Here is a 13,578-nt window from a genome sequence, read left to right as displayed (position 1 = left end):
GACTGGACTGGTCTATTTACTGGACTGGTCTGGTCTATTTACTGGACTGGACTGTTTACTGGACTGGACTGGTCTATTTCTTGGACTGGTCTATTTCTTGGACTGGTCTGTTTACTGGTCTATTGACTGGACTGGTCTGTTTACTGGTCTATTGACTGGACTGGTCTATTGTCTGTTTACTGGACTGGTCTATTTACTGGTCTGTTTACTGGACTGGTCTATTTACTGGTCTGTTTACTGGACTGGTCTGTTTACTGGACTGGTCTAATTACTGGTCTGTTTACTGGACTGTCTATTGACTGGACTGGTCTATTGTCTGTTTACTGGACTGGTCTATTGTCTGTTTACTGGACTGGTCTATTTCTTGGACTGGACTGTTTACTGGACTGGACTGTTTCTTGGACTGGTCTGTTTCTTGGACTGGACAGGTCTATTTACTGGACTGGTCCGGTCTGTTTACTGGGCTGGTCTATTTACTGGACTGGTCTGTTTATCGGACTGGTCTATTGACTGGACTGATCTGTTTATCGGACTGGTCTATTTACTGGTCTATTTCTTGGACTGGTCTGGTCTGTTTTTTATGAGTAGCGGGTAAAAAAGGATTTATTGTGTAATGACCCTTTAAATACTTTGAACCCTGAGATGAATTAAAGTCAGACATTAAACCACAGTACCGTCTTTATCTGAAGCTCTGTACAACGTAAAGATGAATATTTACTCAAGTTGAAAATTAAAGTGAATCAGAGTCTGAGATCAGAAACCCTGTCATGCTTTGTCCGGCCCGGTTATGGTTTTAAGTGATAATAAATCACAGGCAGGTCTTTGCTCGGTCTTTGCTCGGCTGATTACCACAGAGAATTATTCAAGGGCTAAATTACAATACTTAGAGCCACCGGGCAGATTGCAGCGCTGCTCCTCGAGTGTTATTATTCAAATCAGAAGGTGACACCATAAATCACCGCGCTGATCGGGTTCAAAAGCCACAAAACCATCACGCTGGCATTAGAGATGTATTCTCAGGGTGTATGAGACGAATCTGCTGCCACATGTTACCTCCTCTGAACATGGATTTGATCAAAATCCTCATTTAAATCGTTTTTCCTCTTTTATATCTTACACCTCTACCCTCTAACCCTAACCCTACCCTCTAACCCTACCCTAACCTAACCATGTATAGTTTACTAGAACTACAATTTTTTTCTTTATAAATACACAACTACCTTCATCCAGATTTTTTCTTTCTTTTTTCTCCTTGCTTTCCCCTTTTTCTCACACACTAACTGTACAAATAAACAATAAAACAGTAAACCGACAGGTGCGGCTCGGGATATCCGGATTCTCTCTACTCTCCTCCACCATCTTTACTAACAACAATTTCCAACAGTGTATTGCTGTGGCCCACTGGGAGGATTAAACAAACATAAACCCTATGCTGCTCCTCTGGTGGACTCCTGGATTTAGAGTTCCTGTTTTCCCTCCAACCACTTCCCTCCAGGTTGGAAACCCCATTCCCCCTCCCCCCCCCTCTTCCTTTCCCTTTCTTCCTTCCCCTTCCATCCCCACTCCACCTATCACCTCCTTTCCCTCCAATTTCCCCCTCACACATAGGTTCATTTGAACTAGGGGTGGATCTGAGCTGTGGGCCAATCGGAGGAGAGAGTGGGCCTAAATTTTGGAGGGAAAGTTCTATCTCCCCTATAAAGGGCCCTCTCTCCCTCTGAGCCTTGTTTCTCCACAGCTTCCCTCTGACGAAGCACTACAGGGTGCGAAACGTTAGGGACCCTGCTCTCATCGGATTGTCTGGTTTTAACCCTTTTAATAGCAATTTGGCCTTTTTACCCTATCTTAAAACCCATTGTTGGTCTTTTAAAATTAATCTATTAAAAGTTAAGTTTTAATCCACCCGAGGAGCACCACCTCTGAACTTACACACCGCCGCCCGGCCTTTTAAGCCTCACTCTCTGCTTTCTCCACGGACCTAACCTCAACTACTACAAGCATGTTTTCCAGGAACCCTAATCCGGGACAAAATGGACATGGACAAAGGAAGGAACCGCACAGGAGCAGTACCAGTAATAACTGGCGACAGGTTGGTGCTTCACACATGGGTGACAATTTGGTGAAGGGTTACAGACACCGGTTTGGGCAGGGATGTGGGGAACAAGGCAGGCCTACAGCTAGCTCCCACATAACCCCCCATACCTCATTCAATACACAGCACAACAGTAACAGACACTCATACACTACAAACACACATAGTTACAACCACTCACCTTTAACACCACGACAGGCCTTGGATCCAGACATTAGGAAATTAGCTAAAGCTCACTACAAGCTCATTCAAGCAGTGCACCATTCAGGAATCATCATGGCAGCCAAAGACACAGGACACATTCCCACTGGCATGAAAAGACAGACACAAAAACTCACACAGTTTATTAAACCATCCTCACCCACCGACAGCACACAGGACCAGATCACACAGAACACAATCACTTGGCTAAATAACAACTTGGACATTTTACAGGAACATTACACCAACACCATCAACTCTCTCACCAGGACACAGGGCAACCAGCTGGCTCTTAAAGTGGCAACCAACTGGGCGCAAAGACGCTATGGAGCCAGACTGGACTCTCACACAATTAACATAACCCACTCACTTCTTTTCCCCACAGGCCCCCACTCCCCACCTCCTTCATCCCCCCCGGACCCTCCCCCGGATCCCCCCTCGGATCTTTCTGTTTCTTCCTTCCCTCCTCCTACCTCTAACTTCCCTTCGCCCCCTTCTCTCTCCAGGCAAGACCTCCAGAGGGCAGCGGACACCATGGCTCCTGGGAACAGCTATCAGCCTGTAAAAACAAAAAACATTATTACCCATAAGGCTAATCAGGGCACCCAGTCCTGGAGCAACAACACCGGGCCGGCCTGCTCTGGCCGATACAGCGGTGTGTTGGTGGGGGGCACCAATCCCACTCTGGTGCCCACATCCATATCTCCTCCTCACAACAATGGGATGCACTCCGACTCGGCTGCCAATCCTCGGTCGCACAAAAAAGATCATAGGGGGGACCAAATGATGAACTATCATGGTCAAAAAGTCGATATGACAAAACCTGTACCTACTTCTGACCCCCCTTCACAAAATCCAACTGTGCTGCGACCGAGTGAGAGGCCCGAGGAGGAGGATCTCGAGGAGGAGACCCCCAACCCCGTCTGTCGCCGGGCCGGTCCGGTCATTAGGCTCCAGGATTGGAAGGTTAAAGGAGAGAAGCCCATACTCATTCTGGGGGACTCTAATATCAACCAAATCCCACCTTTCCATAACACTGAAGTCCAGGCTGATAGCTACCCGGGAGCCTCCTTCTACCATTTCATGAAACTCATGGATCAGACAGAAAAACACATAGATACCGACGTGTTAATTCTCTCAGTGGGGATTAATAACAGGGATCAGGATGCGGCTAAAACCTCAATTAAGCAGCTCCGATCCATGTTTAAAAAGGCCAGGTCCGCCTTCCCCCACACAGACATCAGGATCCCCATAATCAATTTTTCACCACTTCTTTCCACAGAACAGAAGAACAACCTCACCACCATCAACAAACACATAGAACAGAACTTACCTTTTTTTGATCCACTTCCACAGGAACTCTTTCACACAATAAATGATAATATTCACTGGACCCCGGAAACTGCTGGCGAGATCCTCTCCCACTGGCTCACAGTACTCAAAAACGAGGAGCTGCGCTGGGGGGAGGAGGCATCGCCGTAGTGACCGGCCCACTACATCATTAAACAGTCAAGATAAAAATACAAATACATAATACTTACCCACCCAAGACACTGATCCCACATAAAGGCCAACACATATCATAAAGAAACAGCACTGGGGAGGGTGGATCCTGGACCTCACGACCACCCACAATTCAACCCACAAACATATACTCACCAACTTGTTACACAGGCCGCATCCGGATCCCTGTCCTGGGGGGGAGAGTGCAGAGAATCTGGAACAAGAAACCAGTCACAGACTTCCATCTGCTCACAGACTCACTTTTACAATCATTCATTTAATTTGACAACAAAAATAAAAGTATACAAAACTAACTTCTGTGTCTTCTTTTTAACTATGTCAATTTAAATTCAATCACAAACGGTTTAGAACAGCACATAACAAAATTCAACTGTAATTCATCTTGTTTGTCCTGAGCTGCACCTGTGTCTGGTCATTGTCATCACCATTCTAAAGTACAAATATCTCTAATCACGGTAACACAGTTTTTATGTTTTTTTTCCTAGCTGTCATAGGGGTCTTCATGGTGGCTATCACAAACATAAGCCTTAAAATGTAATGTCATACTCACCTTTTATTTGCAGGTAGACGGGGGGTAAGCAACGGACTGCACGTCCCCAGGCCAGTGCACCCAAACCTGAGTTGGGCTCATGAGAACTAAACAACCCAAACCTAACCCTTTTATATCTTATACCTCTAACCCTCGAACCCTAACCCTACCCTCTACCCTAACCCTTTTATATCTTATACCTCTACCCTCTAGGCCTGCAACGGATCATCATTGGTCCGTGATCCTTTCGGACCGTCTATTTCGGTTCGGCACACGCATGATACGCGGATTGATTTATGAAAAAAAAAAAAAAAAATGTGCGCATGTTCAGTCCACACACAGCTGTAACCATTCCTGCTAGGTCCAGGGACAGAGCTACTTAACACGCTCTGGGTAAAAGTCTGCAACAGTTCCCTTTTCAATAAGCAAACTATGGCTCGTTGTGATTTATTGTCCTCAGTGTACAACATGTAGAACAACATGTAGAACAACATGTAGAACAACATGTAGAACAACATGTAGAACAACATGTAGAACAGCATGTAGAACAACATGTAGAACAACATGGAGAACAACATGGAGAACAGCATGTAGAACAACATGGAGAACAACATGGAGAACAACATGGAGAACAACATGTAGAACAACATGTAGAACAACATGTAGAACAACATGTAGAACAGCATGTAGAACAATGGGCATGGAAAATAAAAGTAGGCTAGACTTCGGTGACTACTGTAACGATAAATGCTGCCTCTAGTGCTACGTCTGTTTCCTTATACTCGCGCTCGTCTATTTTTTTTTGGCTGATCCGAAAAATGATCCGATCCGTGACTCTGATCCGAGGAACGATCCGAACCGTGAGTTTTTTGATTCGTTGCACCCCTACTACCCTCTAACCCTACCCCTAACCCTCTACCCTCTACCCTAACCCTTTTATATCTTATACCTCTAACCCTCTAACCCTCTACCCTCTACCCCTAACCCCCTAACCCTTTTATATCTTATACCTCTACCTCTCTACCCTCTAACCCTAACCCTTTTGTAACCCAGGTCCCAGTTTCAATTTGTATAATTGAATTGTAATTTATTTCTAAACAGGCTTTTTATCTGTCAGGATTTGTAACTTCTTGTAAGCCAATCAGAGCAGATGCAGGACATGACATAGGTCGCAACAGCTGCATTGGTACCAATCAGCTGATTGACCCAGCTGATTAATACCAGCTGATTGGACCAGCTGATCACAATGTTTGGTGTGTGCAGATGCCAGTTGAACTGCTGCGTACGGATGTGTGGCCATGGGTTGTCGAGTCTGCGGTAATGCTTGAAAGGCAGTTGAGCTTTTGGAATTGGTGAGTTACCTGTTTAATCTGTTGTGACTATGCTCTGCTCTGATTGTGCATTTGGACATGAGATATATATATATATATATGTGACATTTGAAATATGTTGATGTTTGACGCTAACGCTGCAACCTGGAAGTATTTCCTACTCCCGGTGTGAAAGTATTGTTTTGTAGTCTTACTATGAGCTGTTAGTGTTAATTCGTGTCATCTAGATAATGTGCATTTTTAATAACCTAGGGTTAATGATTATTGAATGTACTGAATTTATTGATTAATTATTTGTTTCTCTATTGCTTGAGTTACATGTATGTGTATTAAAATAAGCCTGTATTTATATAGGCCAGGTTTTTTGCCTGAACCGGATCCTATGGATGGCGAGCTAGCTGAATGAAAAAACACTGATCTTCTGCTTCTGCTGCTGCTGCTGGTGTGGCAGGACACCAGCCATAGTCCTCCCTGTGACCCCTTAATGCATGTAGACACGTACACCTATACACACACACACACACTCTCTCTTAACTCATCCCATTTTGCGACAGACTATAAGACTTTTGGACTCTTGGACTCTCGGACTTTTGGACTCTCTTTTGTTTCTTTTTGTTTATGGGTTGAGGCTGGAATAATCTGTGTGTATTAATTAAGTGACATAGGGGGGTTGTTTGTTGGCGTATTGCTAATCAAGTGAATCAGCTGAATTTAAGTGCTGGTACTCATTTAAAGTATCCACAACAGTGTCAATGTAATAGCTTTATCTGGATTGAAAGAACATATGTGGCCAGTATTTGTTTTTTGATTTCTGTGTTTTGTTTGTTTAATTGTTTTGTTTTTTTCTCTAAAATACATGGTACCTTTTTTGCACAACTTCCGTCTCCTGAGTTTCATTAAATTCTGTGCACCAGTTTAATCATTCCCCCTCATTGATAAGAACCCTACAATCTTCTCGCAGTACAGTTACCTACTAGAAATTAAATTAGTCTACTAACTTAACCATATGCTACATAAATTTGGCGAGCTAGCCAGGAGGGGTTACTGATGTACAGAGTTTAATGTTTTTGTATTGTTAGTTTATTAATTTACAGAAATGGAAGTGTTTGAAAATCTGGGAATTAAAATTCCAAATGCAGTTGTGATTAGTGGTACAACGGAAGCTGAAGAAGATGAAGAAGTCGTTGATTTTGTTAAACAGTATGGGTCTATTAGTCGACTTGTAACTATAAATGAGCCATTGTCTGCTTTTGACAAAAACTTGATCATAGAGTTCCGTTCAGGAGCTGCTCTCACCACTTTAACTCCTCTACTGCCTTACACTTACACTTCCACTGGTACTGGGAAATCATATAGCATCCTTTCCTTAGCTAGTATTTATGCTAAACAAGTTGGTCATGAGAAAACTCACTCATATCTAACAGAGCTAAAACAGCTAGCTAAACTGAGTGGTAAAACCTTTGCTGAAGTCCTTAGAGATATGATGACGCAGCTGGGTGAGACTGTTGCTGCTGAGAGTGATGATACAGAACCAACTGAAACACCAGATGAGAAACCTTCACTTTTGCCACTCCCAGGGCCTTCTGCTGGTTCTCTGCCTGTATCACCAGGTACCAGGGAGGGAAACCCAACACCTAAGCCACCTCTTGCTGTCAGTGATTTTAGTCCTCCAGAAGTCCAGCGATATGTGGTTGAGCATATAGTGAAAAGTGATGAAGCCCCAATGCACATGCTTGCCTCTCAGAGACTGAGAGTTTTCTCAGGGAAAATGCCTAGACCTCCACATGAGGCAGATTATGACACTTGGCGTTCTAGTGTTGCCCTGATTATGAAAGATCCTGCCATTTCAGATCTTCAGCGGTCCCGCAAGATTCTGGACAGTCTTTTACCTCCAGCTGCAGACATGGTAAAACACTTGAGCTCTGACACTCTGCCTAAAAGTTATCTGCATCAGCTTGATTCAGCATTCGGCACAGTTCAAGATGGGGATGAACTTTATGCTAAATTCATGGACACTTTCCAAGATGCTGGTGAAAAACCCTCAGCTTTCCTTCAACGCCTTCAAGTTGCTTTAAATCTTACAGTGAAAATGGGAGGTGTTCTTGTGACTGATGTAAATAGGCATCTCCTAAATCAGTTCTGTCGAGGCTGTTGGGATAATTCTCTTATTTCTGATCTCCAGCTGAAGCAGAAAAAAATAAATCCTCCATCCTTCGCTGAGTTGCTGCTCTTGCTACGCACAGAGGAGGATCGGGAGGCAGCCAAAACGCAACGGATGAAACAGCATCTTGGATCTGCAAAGCAGAGGGTGTCATCTCATTCTCAGGTAGCTCACTGTGAACAAGAAGAAAAGGGGCTGTTGTGTGCTTTAACCACTCTTACTCAGCAATTGGCAAAACAAATGGCAGATGTCCAGAGCCAGTTAGCATCTCTAACAGCAAGCCATCAGAAAGTTAAGCATTCTTTCCCTTCAAAATCCCCGCATTCCTCTTCTGAACGGCCACCAGGTTTAAAGTCATCTCAGCCTAAGCCTGGTTATTGTTTCAGGTGCGGAGAAGATGGTCACATCAAGCCTCAATGTGACAATGAGCCCAATCCCACACTAGTTGCTGCAAAACGGAAAAAATTTAATGAAAAAAGTCAAACCTGGCAGAGAACTCCCTCATCCACTTCCAGAAATCCTTTAAACTGAAATCAGTTCCTGCTACAGGACGGACGGGGACTGGCACTGATACTAAATGTCCTGTTAAATCAGAGTGCAAGCAACAAGCTAAACCTTGCCGATCACACACTCACCGACATAGGTTGCCAAGAGGTCTTGTTGGTTCAAGATGTACAGCTGTAGTTAATATAGCCGGCGTTGACTGCAATTGTCTCCTTGATACTGGGTCACAAGTGACTACGGTTCCAACATCCTTCTATAACCGCCACCTCTCCCATCAACCAGTTAAACCTCTTGATAGTCTTCTTGAAGTGGAGGGTGCAGCTGGGCAGTCTGTTCCATATCTAGGGTATGTTGAAATAGCTGTTGAGTTCCCCAAAGATTTTCTTGGAGTTAGCATCGAAATACCTACCCTCGCACTCATCGTGCCAGACGCACATCCTGATACCCCGTCATCTGTTCTCATAGGAACCAACACACTTGATGTGCTGTATGAGCAGTATCTTGGCCTTCAGATCCCACCTCCTCAGTCCCATTTGTATGGCTACAAGGCTGTGCTTAAAACTCTGGAGTTACGCCATCAGCAAATTAAGGATGGGACCATCGGAGTGGTGAGGATGTTGCAGCGAACCCCCACACTCATTCCTGCAGGCCACAGTGTTATCCTTGAGGGCTCAGTCAGGATTCATCCTCATGTTGTTGATAGTTGGGCCATTGTTGAACATCCCACCCAGTTCTCTTTGCCTGGTGGTCTCTATGTTAAGAGTTGTCTTGTTAGTCTTTCCTCTTGTGTACCCCACAAAGTCCCTGTGGTGGTCACAAATGCATCAGAGCAAGACATCTCTATTCCACCTTTGAGTGTCATTGCAGAGCTGGGAGGATTTCATAGTGTCCTTTCACAACACGATGTGAAATTTCCATCCGAACCCAATCAGATGTCAGACCTGACTTTCAATTTTGGTGACTCTCCTTTGTCCCCAGAGTGGAAAGACCACATTACCACCACACTTCGTACTATGCCTGAAGTATTCTCCCACCATGACTTAGACTTCGGCTGTACAGATAAGGTGAAACATCGCATTAAGCTGCATGACGAAACTTCCTTTAAGCATCGTGCCAGGCCAATCCATCCTCAGGATGTTGATGCTGTGCGCCGACATCTTCAGGAATTGCTTGAAGCTGGGGTGATTAGAGAGTCGTCATCACCATTCTCCTCTCCTATTGTCGTGGTGAGGAAGCGAAACAACGACATCCGTTTATGCATTGACTACAGGAAGTTGAATCTTCAAACGGTGAAGGATGTGTATGCGTTACCAAATCTTGAAGAAACCTTCTCTGCTTTGACTGGTTCCAAATGGTTCACTGTGCTTGACTTGAAATCTGGATATTATCAGATTGAGATGGACGAAGCTGATAAAGCTAAAACCGCTTTTGTCACCCCACTTGGATTCTGGGAATTCAATCGTATGCCGCAAGGTGTAACGAATGCACCCAGTACATTTCAACGATTAATGGAGAAATGTATGGGGGAACTGCATCTTAAAGAGGTCCTTGTCTTCCTAGATGATTTGATTATTTTCTCTGACACTTTGGAAGAGCATGAAACACGTCTGATGAGAGTACTCACACGCCTGAAAGAGTATGGGTTAAAACTCTCTCCTGAAAAATGCAAGTTTTTTCAGAAGTCTGTGCGTTATCTTGGACATGTGGTTTCTGAAAATGGGGTTGAAACTGATCCAGAAAAAGTCAACACTCTAAAATCCTGGCCAATTCCTACAAACTTGAAAGAGCTGAAGTCTTTTCTAGGTTTTTCAGGCTACTATCGTCGCTTTATTAAAAACTATGCTGACATAGTAAAGCCTCTTAATGAACTCACTCGTGGTTATCCTCCATCACGCAGAATCAGTAAGGATAACCAATCTACCAGCCAGTACCGAGATCCAAAGCAGCCTTTTGGAGGTCGATGGACCCCAGCCTGTCAGAATGCTTTCCAGACACTTATTGAAACACTGACCACTGCCCCAGTCCTTGGGTTTGCTGACCCAAAGAAACCCTTCATTTTACATACTGATGCCAGTGGCACAGGACTGGGGGCTGCCCTCTATCAGGAGCAGGATGGGAAATTAAGGGCAATTGCTTTCGCTAGTCGTGGGCTTTCACAAAGTGAGTCTCGATATCCAGCTCATAAACTAGAATTCCTTGCACTCAAATGGAGCGTCACTGAAAAGTTTCACGACTATCTGTATGGAAGCCAATTCACTGTCATTACAGACAGTAACCCTCTCACCTACATCCTCACTTCCGCCAAATTAGACGCCACCAGTTACCGTTGGTTAGCGGCCTTGTCCAACTACTCTTTCAAGCTGCAGTACCGGGCTGGTAAGCAGAACCTTGATGCGGATGCACTCTCTCGACGACCCCATCCTCCTTCTTTGGATGATGCCTTCTCTCAGAAAGAACAGGAACGCATAACCCGCTTTACTGAGCAACATCTTGTTGACGCTGGTAGCACGACAGAGGTCCCCCTAGAGGTTGTTGATGCCATCTGTACTCGCCATTTGGTTAGAGCTCCCATCCAACTCTCTAGTCAGGATGATCTCACTCTGGTAGAGTCTCTGACCATATCTGCAGATGCAATCCCTGATTGTTACACCTCTGAGAGTCAGCACGGCCTACCTGTCATTCCAGCTTGGTCCCCGCTGGATCTCAAGGAAAAGCAAAGAACCGACTCAACTATTCGAGAAGTAATTCTCCAGCTGGAATGTGGAGAAAAGATTCCACCCACTGTAAGAAAAGAGTTGCCAGACTTACCCCTTCTGATGAGAGAATGGAACAAGCTGGAGCTGAGAGATGACATCTTGTACAGGAGGAGACAAGAGGGCGAACGGATCACTTACCAACTTGTCCTGCCGTCAGACTTGCGAGCCATGGTTTTGCAGAGTTTGCATAATGACATGGGCCACATGGGTATCGAAAGAACTCTTGACCTTGCTCGGACCCGATTTTACTGGCCCCGTATGGCTGCTGACGTAGAACACAAAATTAAAACCTGTGAGCGGTGCATTCGTAGAAAAACTCCCCCAGAGAAAGCTGCTCCACTTGTCAACATAAGAGCCACTCGTCCTCTTGAGCTGTTATGTATGGATTTCCTGAGCCTTGAACCTGACACTAGTAACACTAAAAACATCCTGGTGCTCACGGACCACTTCACCAAGTTCGCAATGGCTATTCCCACTGCTAACCAAAAAGCTCACACTGTAGCAAGATGTTTATGGGATAATTTCATTGTCTATTATGGGATTCCCGAAAGACTCCATACAGACCAGGGACCTGACTTTGAGTCTAAATTAATCAAAGAGTTGTGTGAAGTTGCTGGCATTCAAAAAGTAAGAACTACCCCCTATCATCCAAGAGGAAACCCTGTCGAGCGCTTCAATCGCACTCTGCTTAACATGTTGGGGACCCTGGAAACCAAGCAAAAGTTGAAGTGGCGTGAGTACGTAAAACCCTTAGTACATGCATATAATTGCACTCGCAATGAAGTCACTGGGTTCACCCCGTATGAACTCATGTTTGGACGCACACCTCGATTACCTGTGGACCTAGCCTTCGGGTTGCCTGTCGGACTCGAACCACCCTCTTCACACTCTGAGTATGTCAAAAATCTGAAAGCTAGATTAAAGGAGAGCTATGAGCTAGCTTCTCGCAATGCCATGAAAACAGCTGAGAGAAACAAGCTTCGTTTTGACAGGAAAGTGACGACATCAGACCTAGAAATAGGGGACAGAGTGCTGGTGAGAAATGTTCGTATCCGAGGAAAGCATAAACTCATGGACAAATGGGAAGCTGATGTGTATACAGTAATTAAACGTGCAGGTGATCTTCCAGTTTATACTGTAAGGCCTGAAACCAGAGACGGGCCCATACGTACACTGCATCGTGACCTTCTCCTTCCCTGTGGGTTTCTTCCTCCCTCTGCGCCAGAGGATATCCCTCAGTCTACCCCCGTTCGCAGACCCCGCACACGTCAACATCATGATTGTGAAAGCAATTCTAATGACTTTAACCTTTGTGATGAAGAGAATGATGATTATGGTGGTTGGATTCTGCAACGATCTGGTTCACCAGGGCCATCTAAAGACTCTGCCAGTGACTCCTTCGTTGCACAAGATGGGGCTGTGGAGGAAAAACTAGAACCCGAGGAATTTCCAGATAGTCTATCTGAACCTGTGGAGGAAATCTTAGAAAGTGAGGAACTACTGGATAATCTACCCGGGCCTGTGGAAGAAGTTCTGGTTGATATGTCAGCCTGTGGAAATTTACCTGCTGGAAATATAACTGAGCATCCTGATCCACCCTTACCTGCTGAACCCTCCTTGGAGGTGGATGTTGATCCCATACCATCTTCGGATGCTGCGGCTGATCCTGCAAATGATTCAGTTGAAGTTGTTTCTTCTCTGAGACGTTCTCATAGACACCGAGAACCTCCTCAGCGGTTGCAGTACACTCAGCTAGGCAATCCTTTAATTTCTATAGTGCAAACCCTTTTCCAAAGCCTTTCCTCTGCTTATACTGATGCTCTTACTGTAAAAGGGGCTAACTCACAGTCCCTGTAGGTAGCATGTAGCGGGACGTACATGGATTTAGGGGGGGAGGATGTAACCCAGGTCCCAGTTTCAATTTGTATAATTGAATTGTAATTTATTTCTAAACAGGCTTTTTATCTGTCAGGATTTGTAACTTCTTGTAAGCCAATCAGAGCAGATGCAGGACATGACATAGGTCGCAACAGCTGCATTGGTACCAATCAGCTGATTGACCCAGCTGATTAATACCAGCTGATTGGACCAGCTGATCACAATGTTTGGTGTGTGCAGATGCCAGTTGAACTGCTGCGTACGGATGTGTGGCCATGGGTTGTCGAGTCTGCGGTAATGCTTGAAAGGCAGTTGAGCTTTTGGAATTGGTGAGTTACCTGTTTAATCTGTTGTGACTATGCTCTGCTCTGATTGTGCATTTGGACATGAGATATATATATATATATATGTGACATTTGAAATATGTTGATGTTTGACGCTAACGCTGCAACCTGGAAGTATTTCCTACTCCCGGTGTGAAAGTATTGTTTTGTAGTCTTACTATGAGCTGTTAGTGTTAATTCGTGTCATCTAGATAATGTGCATTTTTAATAACCTAGGGTTAATGATTATTGAATGTACTGAATTTATTGATTAATTAT

Source organism: Scomber japonicus, chromosome 11 (assembly GCF_027409825.1).
Source record: "Scomber japonicus isolate fScoJap1 chromosome 11, fScoJap1.pri, whole genome shotgun sequence".
Classification (NCBI taxonomy): Eukaryota; Metazoa; Chordata; class Actinopteri; order Scombriformes; family Scombridae; genus Scomber; species Scomber japonicus.
This window is presented reverse-complemented; position numbering follows the sequence as displayed.